Source organism: Hyla sarda, unplaced genomic scaffold (assembly GCF_029499605.1).
Source record: "Hyla sarda isolate aHylSar1 unplaced genomic scaffold, aHylSar1.hap1 scaffold_2816, whole genome shotgun sequence".
In the NCBI taxonomy this organism is placed as follows: Eukaryota; Metazoa; Chordata; class Amphibia; order Anura; family Hylidae; genus Hyla; species Hyla sarda.
The window spans coordinates 1-17,443 of record NW_026609521.1 but is presented as its reverse complement, the minus strand read 5'-3'; the positions used below and the strand labels follow the sequence as shown (position 1 = coordinate 17,443).

Sequence of the window (17,443 nt, the reverse complement as noted above, 5' to 3'; positions counted from 1 at the left end):
GATTTATACTGATTTTTCCTGTCTGAATTTGTCGCACAGAAAGTTGCAGGCCAAATATGTGTGACATTTCTGCGACTTTAGCTTCTAGAGCATTTTTACAACATTATACATAGGTGCTGAATACATAAAAAGCGACTGTTCAGCGACAGACAAGTCGCATCGGCTGAAAGTAGGCCAGAATGTCAGTCCATGTTGGAGCAGGTTTAGATACAGTCTAAAGCATAGATCTCAAAGTCTGTGCACAGAATTTAGCAAGGGCCTCGCACCTTCTGATGCATCAGGTAGGTGCACAATAGCATAGCCTAACCCTCTGTACTTTGGTCTATATTGATGCGGGACATAGACAGCCAGCTGATGACCAATCCATTAGTGCAATGGATGGCTGGAAGCATTTGTCTTTGCCTTTGCAATACCACAGAAGCAATGCATGGTCAATGTACAGCAATGACACACCTGTGTGAACAGCCAGGAGACCCCCCCCCCCCCATGTTATGTTACATAGTTACATAGTTAGTACGGTCGAAAAAAGACATATGTCCATCAAGTTCAACCAGGGAATTAAGGGGTAGGGGTGTGGCGCGATATTGGGGAAGGGATGAGATTTTATATTTCTTCATAAGCATTAATCTTATTTTGTCAATTAGGAACATTCAGCACCCACCCGCTATCAAGGCAGCTGCCTATCATGTCATGCCCTACCTGCACAGGTGTGCTGGCTACTCAAATGATCCAATTAAGGAGGCCATTTAGTCAGCAGCAGCAGAAGTCCTGTGCCTGGACGCTCCAACAGGGGCCAGACACAAGCAGAAGCAGAAGAAGCAGCAGCAGCACCACCTTTTGTTTTTTGGCTGCAGCAGCAGCAAGGCCCACAGGGCTGGCTAGCTGGCTAGCCAGCAAGCAGGTAGCAATGAAAGTAGGAATCTTTCTTTTTAACCCTGTAAGGGGGTGGTGCACTGTACCCGAAGATACTGCCATATCGGGTCAATGCATAGGGCGACGGAAGCAAGCTTCGAAATCGGCCCCCGTTCTCAAAAATCCATTTAATATATGGTCCCCAGATAGGGGACGTATCAGATATTAAACTGATAAGAACAGATACTACACTTGATCTTAGCCAAAAGGCCGAGAAGCGATAACCGTGAAAGGGGCGGGCCCAACAAGGTCCCCTTCATGGGCACTATCACTGCTTGCTGTCAGGGAGGCTGCCAGACAATTTTCCATGCACACTCTGGGCTGGGGGGCAGTCAACCACCAGTACACACAGCAGAACCTAAACCCATACCATTATTGCTAAGCAGCAAGACAGGGGCCCATTGCACTCCCACGGGGCCTTTTTAAATGCAATCCATAACCCGGATTTGCCAGGAACCCTTCTTACTCCTCCTACTTGCATGTGACACTGGGCTTAGGATCTGCATAGGAAACACACACACAAGCACACACCTACCTTTGTTGCCTGCAGATGCCTCCTTGGCTGTCCCCAAACGGTATCAAACCAACACCCACGGGAAGCTGTAAGCATAGAGGACATGCCTGCACCCCATTGGACTTACCTGTGTGGGTTAAATCCGGGTTATTTGACAACCTATGGCGGTGATGGTTCTGCTCAGGCAGAGCAGTGCTGATGCTCCTCATAAAGCTGTCGCTGCTGTGAAGGTTCTAGGTGACATCACAAATCCCTATGGTTACATACACAACAAAGCTGGGTTGTTGTTGTTTACACTCTGCAAGGCCTGTGGAAGTGAGTGACATCATAGCACTGTAGTTCTGAGGGTTCAAGATGGATGCAACAATCTCCTGTTGCTTCTATGAAGGCCGTAATAGACGACATCACCAAACAGCTCCATAGTCACATACACAGCAAAGGAGAGATGTTGTTTACACCTAGTGATGTCAGTGGTATTGAGTGACATCACAGCACAGTGCTAAGGCTCCTGGGCCTGGACACAGCAGCGGCTGCAATATCTCAACGGAGAATACGTTTATATCTATGTGTGTGTGTGCGCATATATATATATATATATATATATATATATATTTCTCCGCCGAAATCACTTTTAAACCCATTTCCACCTTTTTTTCCCTTCTCTTCCTCTTACTTTTTTTTCACGTTTTTTTACGTTTTTCTCCTTTTCGCCTCTTTTCTGGGCGTATTATTCTTCTTTTTCTTCTTTTTTTTCGTCTAATGCATACCCCATCAGTGCAGCAATGCTTATTCAATACCGCCAGCAGATGGAGACACTGGGGGATAATTTTCTAAGGATTTATACTGATTTTTCCTGTCTGAATTTGTCGCACAGAAAGTTGCAGGCCAAATATGTGTGACATTTCTGCGACTTTAGCTTCTAGAGCATTTTTACAACATTATACATAGGTGCTGAATACATAAAAAGCGACTGTTCAGCGACAGACAAGTCGCATCGGCTGAAAGTAGGCCAGAATGTCAGTCCATGTTGGAGCAGGTTTAGATACAGTCTAAAGCATAGATCTCAAAGTCTGTGCACAGAATTTAGCAAGGGCCTCGCACCTTCTGATGCATCAGGTAGGTGCACAATAGCATAGCCTAACCCTCTGTACTTTGGTCTATATTGATGCGGGACATAGACAGCCAGCTGATGACCAATCCATTAGTGCAATGGATGGCTGGAAGCATTTGTCTTTGCCTTTGCAATACCACAGAAGCAATGCATGGTCAATGTACAGCAATGACACACCTGTGTGAACAGCCAGGAGACCCCCCCCCCCCATGTTATGTTACATAGTTACATAGTTAGTACGGTCGAAAAAAGACATATGTCCATCAAGTTCAACCAGGGAATTAAGGGGTAGGGGTGTGGCGCGATATTGGGGAAGGGATGAGATTTTATATTTCTTCATAAGCATTAATCTTATTTTGTCAATTAGGAACATTCAGCACCCACCCGCTATCAAGGCAGCTGCCTATCATGTCATGCCCTACCTGCACAGGTGTGCTGGCTACTCAAATGATCCAATTAAGGAGGCCATTTAGTCAGCAGCAGCAGAAGTCCTGTGCCTGGACGCTCCAACAGGGGCCAGACACAAGCAGAAGCAGAAGCAGCAGAAGCAGCAGCAGCACCACCTTTTGTTTTTTGGCTGCAGCAGCAGCAAGGCCCACAGGGCTGGCTAGCTGGCTAGCCAGCAAGCAGGTAGCAATGAAAGTAGGAATCTTTCTTTTTAACCCTGTAAGGGGGTGGTGCACTGTACCCGAAGATACTGCCATATCGGGTCAATGCATAGGGCGACGGAAGCAAGCTTCGAAATCGGCCCCCGTTCTCAAAAATCCATTTAATATATGGTCCCCAGATAGGGGACGTATCAGATATTAAACTGATAAGAACAGATACTACACTTGATCTTAGCCAAAAGGCCGAGAAGCGATAACCGTGAAAGGGGCGGGCCCAACAAGGTCCCCTTCATGGGCACTATCACTGCTTGCTGTCAGGGAGGCTGCCAGACAATTTTCCATGCACACTCTGGGCTGGGGGGCAGTCAACCACCAGTACACACAGCAGAACCTAAACCCATACCATTATTGCTAAGCAGCAAGACAGGGGCCCATTGCACTCCCACGGGGCCTTTTTAAATGCAATCCATAACCCGGATTTGCCAGGAACCCTTCTTACTCCTCCTACTTGCATGTGACACTGGGCTTAGGATCTGCATAGGAAACACACACACAAGCACACACCTACCTTTGTTGCCTGCAGATGCCTCCTTGGCTGTCCCCAATATCAAACCAACACCCACGGGAAGCTGTAAGCATAGAGGACATGCCTGCACCCCATTGGACTTACCTGTGTGGGTTAAATCCGGGTTATTTGACAACCTATGGCGGTGATGGTTCTGCTCAGGCAGAGCAGTGCTGATGCTCCTCATAAAGCTGTCGCTGCTGTGAAGGTTCTAGGTGACATCACAAATCCCTATGGTTACATACACAACAAAGCTGGGTTGTTGTTGTTTACACTCTGCAAGGCCTGTGGAAGTGAGTGACATCATAGCACTGTAGTTCTGAGGGTTCAAGATGGATGCAACAATCTCCTGTTGCTTCTATGAAGGCCGTAATAGACGACATCACCAAACAGCTCCATAGTCACATACACAGCAAAGGAGAGATGTTGTTTACACCTAGTGATGTCAGTGGTATTGAGTGACATCACAGCACAGTGCTAAGGCTCCTGGGCCTGGACACAGCAGCGGCTGCAATATCTCAACGGAGAATACGTTTATATCTATGTGTGTGTGTGCGCATATATATATATATATATATATATATATATATATATATATATATATATATATTCTCCGCCGAAATCACTTTTAAACCCATTTCCACCTTTTTTTCCCTTCTCTTCCTCTTACTTTTTTTTCACGTTTTTTTACGTTTTTCTCCTTTTCGCCTCTTTTCTGGGCGTATTATTCTTCTTTTTCTTCTTTTTTTTCGTCTAATGCATACCCCATCAGTGCAGCAATGCTTATTCAATACCGCCAGCAGATGGAGACACTGGGGGATAATTTTCTAAGGATTTATACTGATTTTTCCTGTCTGAATTTGTCGCACAGAAAGTTGCAGGCCAAATATGTGTGACATTTCTGCGACTTTAGCTTCTAGAGCATTTTTACAACATTATACATAGGTGCTGAATACATAAAAAGCGACTGTTCAGCGACAGACAAGTCGCATCGGCTGAAAGTAGGCCAGAATGTCAGTCCATGTTGGAGCAGGTTTAGATACAGTCTAAAGCATAGATCTCAAAGTCTGTGCACAGAATTTAGCAAGGGCCTCGCACCTTCTGATGCATCAGGTAGGTGCACAATAGCATAGCCTAACCCTCTGTACTTTGGTCTATATTGATGCGGGACATAGACAGCCAGCTGATGACCAATCCATTAGTGCAATGGATGGCTGGAAGCATTTGTCTTTGCCTTTGCAATACCACAGAAGCAATGCATGGTCAATGTACAGCAATGACACACCTGTGTGAACAGCCAGGAGACCCCCCCCCCCATGTTATGTTACATAGTTACATAGTTAGTACGGTCGAAAAAAGACATATGTCCATCAAGTTCAACCAGGGAATTAAGGGGTAGGGGTGTGGCGCGATATTGGGGAAGGGATGAGATTTTATATTTCTTCATAAGCATTAATCTTATTTTGTCAATTAGGAACATTCAGCACCCACCCGCTATCAAGGCAGCTGCCTATCATGTCATGCCCTACCTGCACAGGTGTGCTGGCTACTCAAATGATCCAATTAAGGAGGCCATTTAGTCAGCAGCAGCAGAAGTCCTGTGCCTGGACGCTCCAACAGGGGCCAGACACAAGCAGAAGCAGAAGCAGCAGAAGCAGCAGCAGCACCACCTTTTGTTTTTTGGCTGCAGCAGCAGCAAGGCCCACAGGGCTGGCTAGCTGGCTAGCCAGTAAGCAGGTAGCAATGAAAGTAGGAATCTTTCTTTTTAACCCTGTAAGGGGGTGGTGCACTGTACCCGAAGATACTGCCATATCGGGTCAATGCATAGGGCGACGGAAGCAAGCTTCGAAATCGGCCCCCGTTCTCAAAAATCCATTTAATATATGGTCCCCAGATAGGGGACGTATCAGATATTAAACTGATAAGAACAGATACTACACTTGATCTTAGCCAAAAGGCCGAGAAGCGATAACCGTGAAAGGGGCGGGCCCAACAAGGTCCCCTTCATGGGCACTATCACTGCTTGCTGTCAGGGAGGCTGCCAGACAATTTTCCATGCACACTCTGGGCTGGGGGGCAGTCAACCACCAGTACACACAGCAGAACCTAAACCCATACCATTATTGCTAAGCAGCAAGACAGGGGCCCATTGCACTCCCACGGGGCCTTTTTAAATGCAATCCATAACCCGGATTTGCCAGGAACCCTTCTTACTCCTCCTACTTGCATGTGACACTGGGCTTAGGATCTGCATAGGAAACACACACACAAGCACACACCTACCTTTGTTGCCTGCAGATGCCTCCTTGGCTGTCCCCAAACGGTATCAAACCAACACCCACGGGAAGCTGTAAGCATAGAGGACATGCCTGCACCCCATTGGACTTACCTGTGTGGGTTAAATCCGGGTTATTTGACAACCTATGGCGGTGATGGTTCTGCTCAGGCAGAGCAGTGCTGATGCTCCTCATAAAGCTGTCGCTGCTGTGAAGGTTCTAGGTGACATCACAAATCCCTATGGTTACATACACAACAAAGCTGGGTTGTTGTTGTTTACACTCTGCAAGGCCTGTGGAAGTGAGTGACATCATAGCACTGTAGTTCTGAGGGTTCAAGATGGATGCAACAATCTCCTGTTGCTTCTATGAAGGCCGTAATAGACGACATCACCAAACAGCTCCATAGTCACATACACAGCAAAGGAGAGATGTTGTTTACACCTAGTGATGTCAGTGGTATTGAGTGACATCACAGCACAGTGCTAAGGCTCCTGGGCCTGGACACAGCAGCGGCTGCAATATCTCAACGGAGAATACGTTTATATCTATGTGTGTGTGTGCGCATATATATATATATATATATATATATATATATATATATATATATTTCTCCGCCGAAATCACTTTTAAACCCATTTCCACCTTTTTTTCCCTTCTCTTCCTCTTACTTTTTTTTCACGTTTTTTTACGTTTTTCTCCTTTTCGCCTCTTTTCTGGGCGTATTATTCTTCTTTTTCTTCTTTTTTTTCGTCTAATGCATACCCCATCAGTGCAGCAATGCTTATTCAATACCGCCAGCAGATGGAGACACTGGGGGATAATTTTCAAAGGATTTATACTGATTTTTCCTGTCTGAATTTGTCGCACAGAAAGTTGCAGGCCAAATATGTGTGACATTTCTGCGACTTTAGCTTCTAGAGCATTTTTACAACATTATACATAGGTGCTGAATACATAAAAAGCGACTGTTCAGCGACAGACAAGTCGCATCGGCTGAAAGTAGGCCAGAATGTCAGTCCATGTTGGAGCAGGTTTAGATACAGTCTAAAGCATAGATCTCAAAGTCTGTGCACAGAATTTAGCAAGGGCCTCGCACCTTCTGATGCATCAAGTAGGTGCACAATAGCATAGCCTAACCCTCTGTACTTTGGTCTATATTGATGCGGGACATAGACAGCCAGCTGATGACCAATCCATTAGTGCAATGGATGGCTGGAAGCATTTGTCTTTGCCTTTGCAATACCACAGAAGCAATGCATGGTCAATGTACAGCAATGACACACCTGTGTGAACAGCCAGGAGACCCCCCCCCCCCCCATGTTATGTTACATAGTTACATAGTTAGTACGGTCGAAAAAAGACATATGTCCATCAAGTTCAACCAGGGAATTAAGGGGTAGGGGTGTGGCGCGATATTGGGGAAGGGATGAGATTTTATATTTCTTCATAAGCATTAATCTTATTTTGTCAATTAGGAACATTCAGCACCCACCCGCTATCAAGGCAGCTGCCTATCATGTCATGCCCTACCTGCACAGGTGTGCTGGCTACTCAAATGATCCAATTAAGGAGGCCATTTAGTCAGCAGCAGCAGAAGTCCTGTGCCTGGACGCTCCAACAGGGGCCAGACACAAGCAGAAGCAGAAGCAGCAGAAGCAGCAGCAGCACCACCTTTTGTTTTTTGGCTGCAGCAGCAGCAAGGCCCACAGGGCTGGCTAGCTGGCTAGCCAGCAAGCAGGTAGCAATGAAAGTAGGAATCTTTCTTTTTAACCCTGTAAGGGGGTGGTGCACTGTACCCGAAGATACTGCCATATCGGGTCAATGCATAGGGCGACGGAAGCAAGCTTCGAAATCGGCCCCCGTTCTCAAAAATCCATTTAATATATGGTCCCCAGATAGGGGACGTATCAGATATTAAACTGATAAGAACAGATACTACACTTGATCTTAGCCAAAAGGCCGAGAAGCGATAACCGTGAAAGGGGCGGGCCCAACAAGGTCCCCTTCATGGGCACTATCACTGCTTGCTGTCAGGGAGGCTGCCAGACAATTTTCCATGCACACTCTGGGCTGGGGGGCAGTCAACCACCAGTACACACAGCAGAACCTAAACCCATACCATTATTGCTAAGCAGCAAGACAGGGGCCCATTGCACTCCCACGGGGCCTTTTTAAATGCAATCCATAACCCGGATTTGCCAGGAACCCTTCTTACTCCTCCTACTTGCATGTGACACTGGGCTTAGGATCTGCATAGGAAACACACACACAAGCACACACCTACCTTTGTTGCCTGCAGATGCCTCCTTGGCTGTCCCCAAACGGTATCAAACCAACACCCACGGGAAGCTGTAAGCATAGAGGACATGCCTGCACCCCATTGGACTTACCTGTGTGGGTTAAATCCGGGTTATTTGACAACCTATGGCGGTGATGGTTCTGCTCAGGCAGAGCAGTGCTGATGCTCCTCATAAAGCTGTCGCTGCTGTGAAGGTTCTAGGTGACATCACAAATCCCTATGGTTACATACACAACAAAGCTGGGTTGTTGTTGTTTACACTCTGCAAGGCCTGTGGAAGTGAGTGACATCATAGCACTGTAGTTCTGAGGGTTCAAGATGGATGCAACAATCTCCTGTTGCTTCTATGAAGGCCGTAATAGACGACATCACCAAACAGCTCCATAGTCACATACACAGCAAAGGAGAGATGTTGTTTACACCTAGTGATGTCAGTGGTATTGAGTGACATCACAGCACAGTGCTAAGGCTCCTGGGCCTGGACACAGCAGCGGCTGCAATATCTCAACGGAGAATACGTTTATATCTATGTGTGTGTGTGCGCATATATATATATATATATATATATATATATATATATATATATTCTCCGCCGAAATCACTTTTAAACCCATTTCCACCTTTTTTTCCCTTCTCTTCCTCTTACTTTTTTTTCAAGTTTTTTTACGTTTTTCTCCTTTTCGCCTCTTTTCTGGGCGTATTATTCTTCTTTTTCTTCTTTTTTTTCGTCTAATGCATACCCCATCAGTGCAGCAATGCTTATTCAATACCGCCAGCAGATGGAGACACTGGGGGATAATTTTCTAAGGATTTATACTGATTTTTCCTGTCTGAATTTGTCGCACAGAAAGTTGCAGGCCAAATATGTGTGACATTTCTGCGACTTTAGCTTCTAGAGCATTTTTACAACATTATACATAGGTGCTGAATACATAAAAAGCGACTGTTCAGCGACAGACAAGTCGCATCGGCTGAAAGTAGGCCAGAATGTCAGTCCATGTTGGAGCAGGTTTAGATACAGTCTAAAGCATAGATCTCAAAGTCTGTGCACAGAATTTAGCAAGGGCCTCGCACCTTCTGATGCATCAGGTAGGTGCACAATAGCATAGCCTAACCCTCTGTACTTTGGTCTATATTGATGCGGGACATAGACAGCCAGCTGATGACCAATCCATTAGTGCAATGGATGGCTGGAAGCATTTGTCTTTGCCTTTGCAATACCACAGAAGCAATGCATGGTCAATGTACAGCAATGACACACCTGTGTGAACAGCCAGGAGACCCCCCCCCCCCCCATGTTATGTTACATAGTTACATAGTTAGTACGGTCGAAAAAAGACATATGTCCATCAAGTTCAACCAGGGAATTAAGGGGTAGGGGTGTGGCGCGATATTGGGGAAGGGATGAGATTTTATATTTCTTCATAAGCATTAATCTTATTTTGTCAATTAGGAACATTCAGCACCCACCCGCTATCAAGGCAGCTGCCTATCATGTCATGCCCTACCTGCACAGGTGTGCTGGCTACTCAAATGATCCAATTAAGGAGGCCATTTAGTCAGCAGCAGCAGAAGTCCTGTGCCTGGACGCTCCAACAGGGGCCAGACACAAGCAGAAGCAGAAGCAGCAGAAGCAGCAGCAGCACCACCTTTTGTTTTTTGGCTGCAGCAGCAGCAAGGCCCACAGGGCTGGCTAGCTGGCTAGCCAGCAAGCAGGTAGCAATGAAAGTAGGAATCTTTCTTTTTAACCCTGTAAGGGGGTGGTGCACTGTACCCGAAGATACTGCCATATCGGGTCAATGCATAGGGCGACGGAAGCAAGCTTCGAAATCGGCCCCCGTTCTCAAAAATCCATTTAATATATGGTCCCCAGATAGGGGACGTATCAGATATTAAACTGATAAGAACAGATACTACACTTGATCTTAGCCAAAAGGCCGAGAAGCGATAACCGTGAAAGGGGCGGGCCCAACAAGGTCCCCTTCATGGGCACTATCACTGCTTGCTGTCAGGGAGGCTGCCAGACAATTTTCCATGCACACTCTGGGCTGGGGGGCAGTCAACCACCAGTACACACAGCAGAACCTAAACCCATACCATTATTGCTAAGCAGCAAGACAGGGGCCCATTGCACTCCCACGGGGCCTTTTTAAATGCAATCCATAACCCGGATTTGCCAGGAACCCTTCTTACTCCTCCTACTTGCATGTGACACTGGGCTTAGGATCTGCATAGGAAACACACACACAAGCACACACCTACCTTTGTTGCCTGCAGATGCCTCCTTGGCTGTCCCCAAACGGTATCAAACCAACACCCACGGGAAGCTGTAAGCATAGAGGACATGCCTGCACCCCATTGGACTTACCTGTGTGGGTTAAATCCGGGTTATTTGACAACCTATGGCGGTGATGGTTCTGCTCAGGCAGAGCAGTGCTGATGCTCCTCATAAAGCTGTCGCTGCTGTGAAGGTTCTAGGTGACATCACAAATCCCTATGGTTACATACACAACAAAGCTGGGTTGTTGTTGTTTACACTCTGCAAGGCCTGTGGAAGTGAGTGACATCATAGCACTGTAGTTCTGAGGGTTCAAGATGGATGCAACAATCTCCTGTTGCTTCTATGAAGGCCGTAATAGACGACATCACCAAACAGCTCCATAGTCACATACACAGCAAAGGAGAGATGTTGTTTACACCTAGTGATGTCAGTGGTATTGAGTGACATCACAGCACAGTGCTAAGGCTCCTGGGCCTGGACACAGCAGCGGCTGCAATATCTCAACGGAGAATACGTTTATATCTATGTGTGTGTGTGCGCATATATATATATATATATATATATATATATATATATATATATATATTTCTCCGCCGAAATCACTTTTAAACCCATTTCCACCTTTTTTTCCCTTCTCTTCCTCTTACTTTTTTTTCACGTTTTATTACGTTTTTCTCCTTTTCGCCTCTTTTCTGGGCGTATTATTCTTCTTTTTCTTCTTTTTTTTCGTCTAATGCATACCCCATCAGTGCAGCAATGCTTATTCAATACCGCCAGCAGATGGAGACACTGGGGGATAATTTTCTAAGGATTTATACTGATTTTTCCTGTCTGAATTTGTCGCACAGAAAGTTGCAGGCCAAATATGTGTGACATTTCTGCGACTTTAGCTTCTAGAGCATTTTTACAACATTATACATAGGTGCTGAATACATAAAAAGCGACTGTTCAGCGACAGACAAGTCGCATCGGCTGAAAGTAGGCCAGAATGTCAGTCCATGTTGGAGCAGGTTTAGATACAGTCTAAAGCATAGATCTCAAAGTCTGTGCACAGAATTTAGCAAGGGCCTCGCACCTTCTGATGCATCAGGTAGGTGCACAATAGCATAGCCTAACCCTCTGTACTTTGGTCTATATTGATGCGGGACATAGACAGCCAGCTGATGACCAATCCATTAGTGCAATGGATGGCTGGAAGCATTTGTCTTTGCCTTTGCAATACCACAGAAGCAATGCATGGTCAATGTACAGCAATGACACACCTGTGTGAACAGCCAGGAGACCCCCCCCCCCCCCATGTTATGTTACATAGTTACATAGTTAGTACGGTCGAAAAAAGACATATGTCCATCAAGTTCAACCAGGGAATTAAGGGGTAGGGGTGTGGCGCGATATTGGGGAAGGGATGAGATTTTATATTTCTTCATAAGCATTAATCTTATTTTGTCAATTAGGAACATTCAGCACCCACCCGCTATCAAGGCAGCTGCCTATCATGTCATGCCCTACCTGCACAGGTGTGCTGGCTACTCAAATGATCCAATTAAGGAGGCCATTTAGTCAGCAGCAGCAGAAGTCCTGTGCCTGGACGCTCCAACAGGGGCCAGACACAAGCAGAAGCAGAAGCAGCAGAAGCAGCAGCAGCACCACCTTTTGTTTTTTGGCTGCAGCAGCAGCAAGGCCCACAGGGCTGGCTAGCTGGCTAGCCAGCAAGCAGGTAGCAATGAAAGTAGGAATCTTTCTTTTTAACCCTGTAAGGGGGTGGTGCACTGTACCCGAAGATACTGCCATATCGGGTCAATGCATAGGGCGACGGAAGCAAGCTTCGAAATCGGCCCCCGTTCTCAAAAATCCATTTAATATATGGTCCCCAGATAGGGGACGTATCAGATATTAAACTGATAAGAACAGATACTACACTTGATCTTAGCCAAAAGGCCGAGAAGCGATAACCGTGAAAGGGGCGGGCCCAACAAGGTCCCCTTCATGGGCACTATCACTGCTTGCTGTCAGGGAGGCTGCCAGACAATTTTCCATGCACACTCTGGGCTGGGGGGCAGTCAACCACCAGTACACACAGCAGAACCTAAACCCATACCATTATTGCTAAGCAGCAAGACAGGGGCCCATTGCACTCCCACGGGGCCTTTTTAAATGCAATCCATAACCCGGATTTGCCAGGAACCCTTCTTACTCCTCCTACTTGCATGTGACACTGGGCTTAGGATCTGCATAGGAAACACACACACAAGCACACACCTACCTTTGTTGCCTGCAGATGCCTCCTTGGCTGTCCCCAAACGGTATCAAACCAACACCCACGGGAAGCTGTAAGCATAGAGGACATGCCTGCACCCCATTGGACTTACCTGTGTGGGTTAAATCCGGGTTATTTGACAACCTATGGCGGTGATGGTTCTGCTCAGGCAGAGCAGTGCTGATGCTCCTCATAAAGCTGTCGCTGCTGTGAAGGTTCTAGGTGACATCACAAATCCCTATGGTTACATACACAACAAAGCTGGGTTGTTGTTGTTTACACTCTGCAAGGCCTGTGGAAGTGAGTGACATCATAGCACTGTAGTTCTGAGGGTTCAAGATGGATGCAACAATCTCCTGTTGCTTCTATGAAGGCCGTAATAGACGACATCACCAAACAGCTCCATAGTCACATACACAGCAAAGGAGAGATGTTGTTTACACCTAGTGATGTCAGTGGTATTGAGTGACATCACAGCACAGTGCTAAGGCTCCTGGGCCTGGACACAGCAGCGGCTGCAATATCTCAACGGAGAATACGTTTATATCTATGTGTGTGTGTGCGCATATATATATATATATATATATATATATATATATTTCTCCGCCGAAATCACTTTTAAACCCATTTCCACCTTTTTTTCCCTTCTCTTCCTCTTACTTTTTTTTCACGTTTTTTTACGTTTTTCTCCTTTTCGCCTCTTTTCTGGGCGTATTATTCTTCTTTTTCTTCTTTTTTTTCGTCTAATGCATACCCCATCAGTGCAGCAATGCTTATTCAATACCGCCAGCAGATGGAGACACTGGGGGATAATTTTCTAAGGATTTATACTGATTTTTCCTGTCTGAATTTGTCGCACAGAAAGTTGCAGGCCAAATATGTGTGACATTTCTGCGACTTTAGCTTCTAGAGCATTTTTACAACATTATACATAGGTGCTGAATACATAAAAAGCGACTGTTCAGCGACAGACAAGTCGCATCAGCTGAAAGTAGGCCAGAATGTCAGTCCATGTTGGAGCAGGTTTAGATACAGTCTAAAGCATAGATCTCAAAGTCTGTGCACAGAATTTAGCAAGGGCCTCGCACCTTCTGATGCATCAGGTAGGTGCACAATAGCATAGCCTAACCCTCTGTACTTTGGTCTATATTGATGCGGGACATAGACAGCCAGCTGATGACCAATCCATTAGTGCAATGGATGGCTGGAAGCATTTGTCTTTGCCTTTGCAATACCACAGAAGCAATGCATGGTCAATGTACAGCAATGACACACCTGTGTGAACAGCCAGGAGACCCCCCCCCCCCATGTTATGTTACATAGTTACATAGTTAGTACGGTCGAAAAAAGACATATGTCCATCAAGTTCAACCAGGGAATTAAGGGGTAGGGGTGTGGCGCGATATTGGGGAAGGGATGAGATTTTATATTTCTTCATAAGCATTAATCTTATTTTGTCAATTAGGAACATTCAGCACCCACCCGCTATCAAGGCAGCTGCCTATCATGTCATGCCCTACCTGCACAGGTGTGCTGGCTACTCAAATGATCCAATTAAGGAGGCCATTTAGTCAGCAGCAGCAGAAGTCCTGTGCCTGGACGCTCCAACAGGGGCCAGACACAAGCAGAAGCAGAAGCAGCAGAAGCAGCAGCAGCACCACCTTTTGTTTTTTGGCTGCAGCAGCAGCAAGGCCCACAGGGCTGGCTAGCTGGCTAGCCAGCAAGCAGGTAGCAATGAAAGTAGGAATCTTTCTTTTTAACCCTGTAAGGGGGTGGTGCACTGTACCCGAAGATACTGCCATATCGGGTCAATGCATAGGGCGACGGAAGCAAGCTTCGAAATCGGCCCCCGTTCTCAAAAATCCATTTAATATATGGTCCCCAGATAGGGGACGTATCAGATATTAAACTGATAAGAACAGATACTACACTTGATCTTAGCCAAAAGGCCGAGAAGCGATAACCGTGAAAGGGGCGGGCCCAACAAGGTCCCCTTCATGGGCACTATCACTGCTTGCTGTCAGGGAGGCTGCCAGACAATTTTCCATGCACACTCTGGGCTGGGGGGCAGTCAACCACCAGTACACACAGCAGAACCTAAACCCATACCATTATTGCTAAGCAGCAAGACAGGGGCCCATTGCACTCCCACGGGGCCTTTTTAAATGCAATCCATAACCCGGATTTGCCAGGAACCCTTCTTACTCCTCCTACTTGCATGTGACACTGGGCTTAGGATCTGCATAGGAAACACACACACAAGCACACACCTACCTTTGTTGCCTGCAGATGCCTCCTTGGCTGTCCCCAAACGGTATCAAACCAACACCCACGGGAAGCTGTAAGCATAGAGGACATGCCTGCACCCCATTGGACTTACCTGTGTGGGTTAAATCCGGGTTATTTGACAACCTATGGCGGTGATGGTTCTGCTCAGGCAGAGCAGTGCTGATGCTCCTCATAAAGCTGTCGCTGCTGTGAAGGTTCTAGGTGACATCACAAATCCCTATGGTTACATACACAACAAAGCTGGGTTGTTGTTGTTTACACTCTGCAAGGCCTGTGGAAGTGAGTGACATCATAGCACTGTAGTTCTGAGGGTTCAAGATGGATGCAACAATCTCCTGTTGCTTCTATGAAGGCCGTAATAGACGACATCACCAAACAGCTCCATAGTCACATACACAGCAAAGGAGAGATGTTGTTTACACCTAGTGATGTCAGTGGTATTGAGTGACATCACAGCACAGTGCTAAGGCTCCTGGGCCTGGACACAGCAGCGGCTGCAATATCTCAACGGAGAATACGTTTATATCTATGTGTGTGTGTGCGCATATATATATATATATATATATATATATATATATATATATATATATATATATATTTTCTCCGCCGAAATCACTTTTAAACCCATTTCCACCTTTTTTTCCCTTCTCTTCCTCTTACTTTTTTTTCACGTTTTTTTACGTTTTTCTCCTTTTCGCCTCTTTTCTGGGCGTATTATTCTTCTTTTTCTTCTTTTTTTTCGTCTAATGCATACCCCATCAGTGCAGCAATGCTTATTCAATACCGCCAGCAGATGGAGACACTGGGGGATAATTTTCTAAGGATTTATACTGATTTTTCCTGTCTGAATTTGTCGCACAGAAAGTTGCAGGCCAAATATGTGTGACATTTCTGCGACTTTAGCTTCTAGAGCATTTTTACAACATTATACATAGGTGCTGAATACATAAAAAGCGACTGTTCAGCGACAGACAAGTCGCATCGGCTGAAAGTAGGCCAGAATGTCAGTCCATGTTGGAGCAGGTTTAGATACAGTCTAAAGCATAGATCTCAAAGTCTGTGCACAGAATTTAGCAAGGGCCTCGCACCTTCTGATGCATCAGGTAGGTGCACAATAGCATAGCCTAACCCTCTGTACTTTGGTCTATATTGATGCGGGACATAGACAGCCAGCTGATGACCAATCCATTAGTGCAATGGATGGCTGGAAGCATTTGTCTTTGCCTTTGCAATACCACAGAAGCAATGCATGGTCAATGTACAGCAATGACACACCTGTGTGAACAGCCAGGAGACCCCCCCCCCCCCATGTTATGTTACATAGTTACATAGTTAGTACGGTCGAAAAAAAGACATATGTCCATCAAGTTCAACCAGGGAATTAAGGGGTAGGGGTGTGGCGCGATATTGGGGAAGGGATGAGATTTTATATTTCTTCATAAGCATTAATCTTATTTTGTCAATTAGGAACATTCAGCACCCACCCGCTATCAAGGCAGCTGCCTATCATGTCATGCCCTACCTGCACAGGTGTGCTGGCTACTCAAATGATCCAATTAAGGAGGCCATTTAGTCAGCAGCAGCAGAAGTCCTGTGCCTGGACGCTCCAACAGGGGCCAGACACAAGCAGAAGCAGAAGCAGCAGAAGCAGCAGCAGCACCACCTTTTGTTTTTTGGCTGCAGCAGCAGCAAGGCCCACAGGGCTGGCTAGCTGGCTAGCCAGTAAGCAGGTAGCAATGAAAGTAGGAATCTTTCTTTTTAACCCTGTAAGGGGGTGGTGCACTGTACCCGAAGATACTGCCATATCGGGTCAATGCATAGGGCGACGGAAGCAAGCTTCGAAATCGGCCCCCGTTCTCAAAAATCCATTTAATATATGGTCCCCAGATAGGGGACGTATCAGATATTAAACTGATAAGAACAGATACTACACTTGATCTTAGCCAAAAGGCCGAGAAGCGATAACCGTGAAAGGGGCGGGCCCAACAAGGTCCCCTTCATGGGCACTATCACTGCTTGCTGTCAGGGAGGCTGCCAGACAATTTTCCATGCACACTCTGGGCTGGGGGGCAGTCAACCACCAGTACACACAGCAGAACCTAAACCCATACCATTATTGCTAAGCAGCAAGACAGGGGCCCATTGCACTCCCACGGGGCCCTTTTTAAATGCAATCCATAACCCGGATTTGCCAGGAACCCTTCTTACTCCTCCTACTTGCATGTGACACTGGGCTTAGGATCTGCATAGGAAACACACACACAAGCACACACCTACCTTTGTTGCCTGCAGATGCCTCCTTGGCTGTCCCCCAAACGGTATCAAACC

The 17,443-nt window shown here is 46.2% G+C and overlaps 8 non-coding genes across 8 annotated transcripts; all 8 read right to left on the bottom strand.

Annotated features, from left to right (window-relative positions):
- Positions 1–943: 943 nt before the first annotated feature.
- On the bottom strand, positions 944–1,134 carry LOC130326203 (U2 spliceosomal RNA). The gene has a single exon (XR_008870862.1). It is a non-coding gene; the product is annotated as a U2 spliceosomal RNA (small nuclear RNA).
- Positions 1,135–3,209: 2,075 nt separating this feature from the next.
- LOC130326202 (U2 spliceosomal RNA) lies at positions 3,210–3,400 on the bottom strand. The gene has a single exon (XR_008870861.1). It is a non-coding gene; the product is annotated as a U2 spliceosomal RNA (small nuclear RNA).
- Positions 3,401–5,489: 2,089 nt separating this feature from the next.
- LOC130326201 (U2 spliceosomal RNA) lies at positions 5,490–5,680 on the bottom strand. Its single transcript, XR_008870860.1, has one exon. It is a non-coding gene; the product is annotated as a U2 spliceosomal RNA (small nuclear RNA).
- Positions 5,681–7,769: 2,089 nt separating this feature from the next.
- Positions 7,770–7,960, bottom strand: LOC130326212 (U2 spliceosomal RNA). The gene has a single exon (XR_008870870.1). It is a non-coding gene; the product is annotated as a U2 spliceosomal RNA (small nuclear RNA).
- A 2,086-nt stretch (positions 7,961–10,046) lies between these two features.
- Positions 10,047–10,237, bottom strand: LOC130326211 (U2 spliceosomal RNA). The gene has a single exon (XR_008870869.1). It is a non-coding gene; the product is annotated as a U2 spliceosomal RNA (small nuclear RNA).
- A 2,091-nt stretch (positions 10,238–12,328) lies between these two features.
- On the bottom strand, positions 12,329–12,519 carry LOC130326210 (U2 spliceosomal RNA). The gene has a single exon (XR_008870868.1). It is a non-coding gene; the product is annotated as a U2 spliceosomal RNA (small nuclear RNA).
- A 2,077-nt stretch (positions 12,520–14,596) lies between these two features.
- On the bottom strand, positions 14,597–14,787 carry LOC130326209 (U2 spliceosomal RNA). Its single transcript, XR_008870867.1, has one exon. It is a non-coding gene; the product is annotated as a U2 spliceosomal RNA (small nuclear RNA).
- A 2,100-nt stretch (positions 14,788–16,887) lies between these two features.
- Positions 16,888–17,078, bottom strand: LOC130326200 (U2 spliceosomal RNA). The gene has a single exon (XR_008870859.1). It is a non-coding gene; the product is annotated as a U2 spliceosomal RNA (small nuclear RNA).
- Positions 17,079–17,443: the final 365 nt, after the last annotated feature.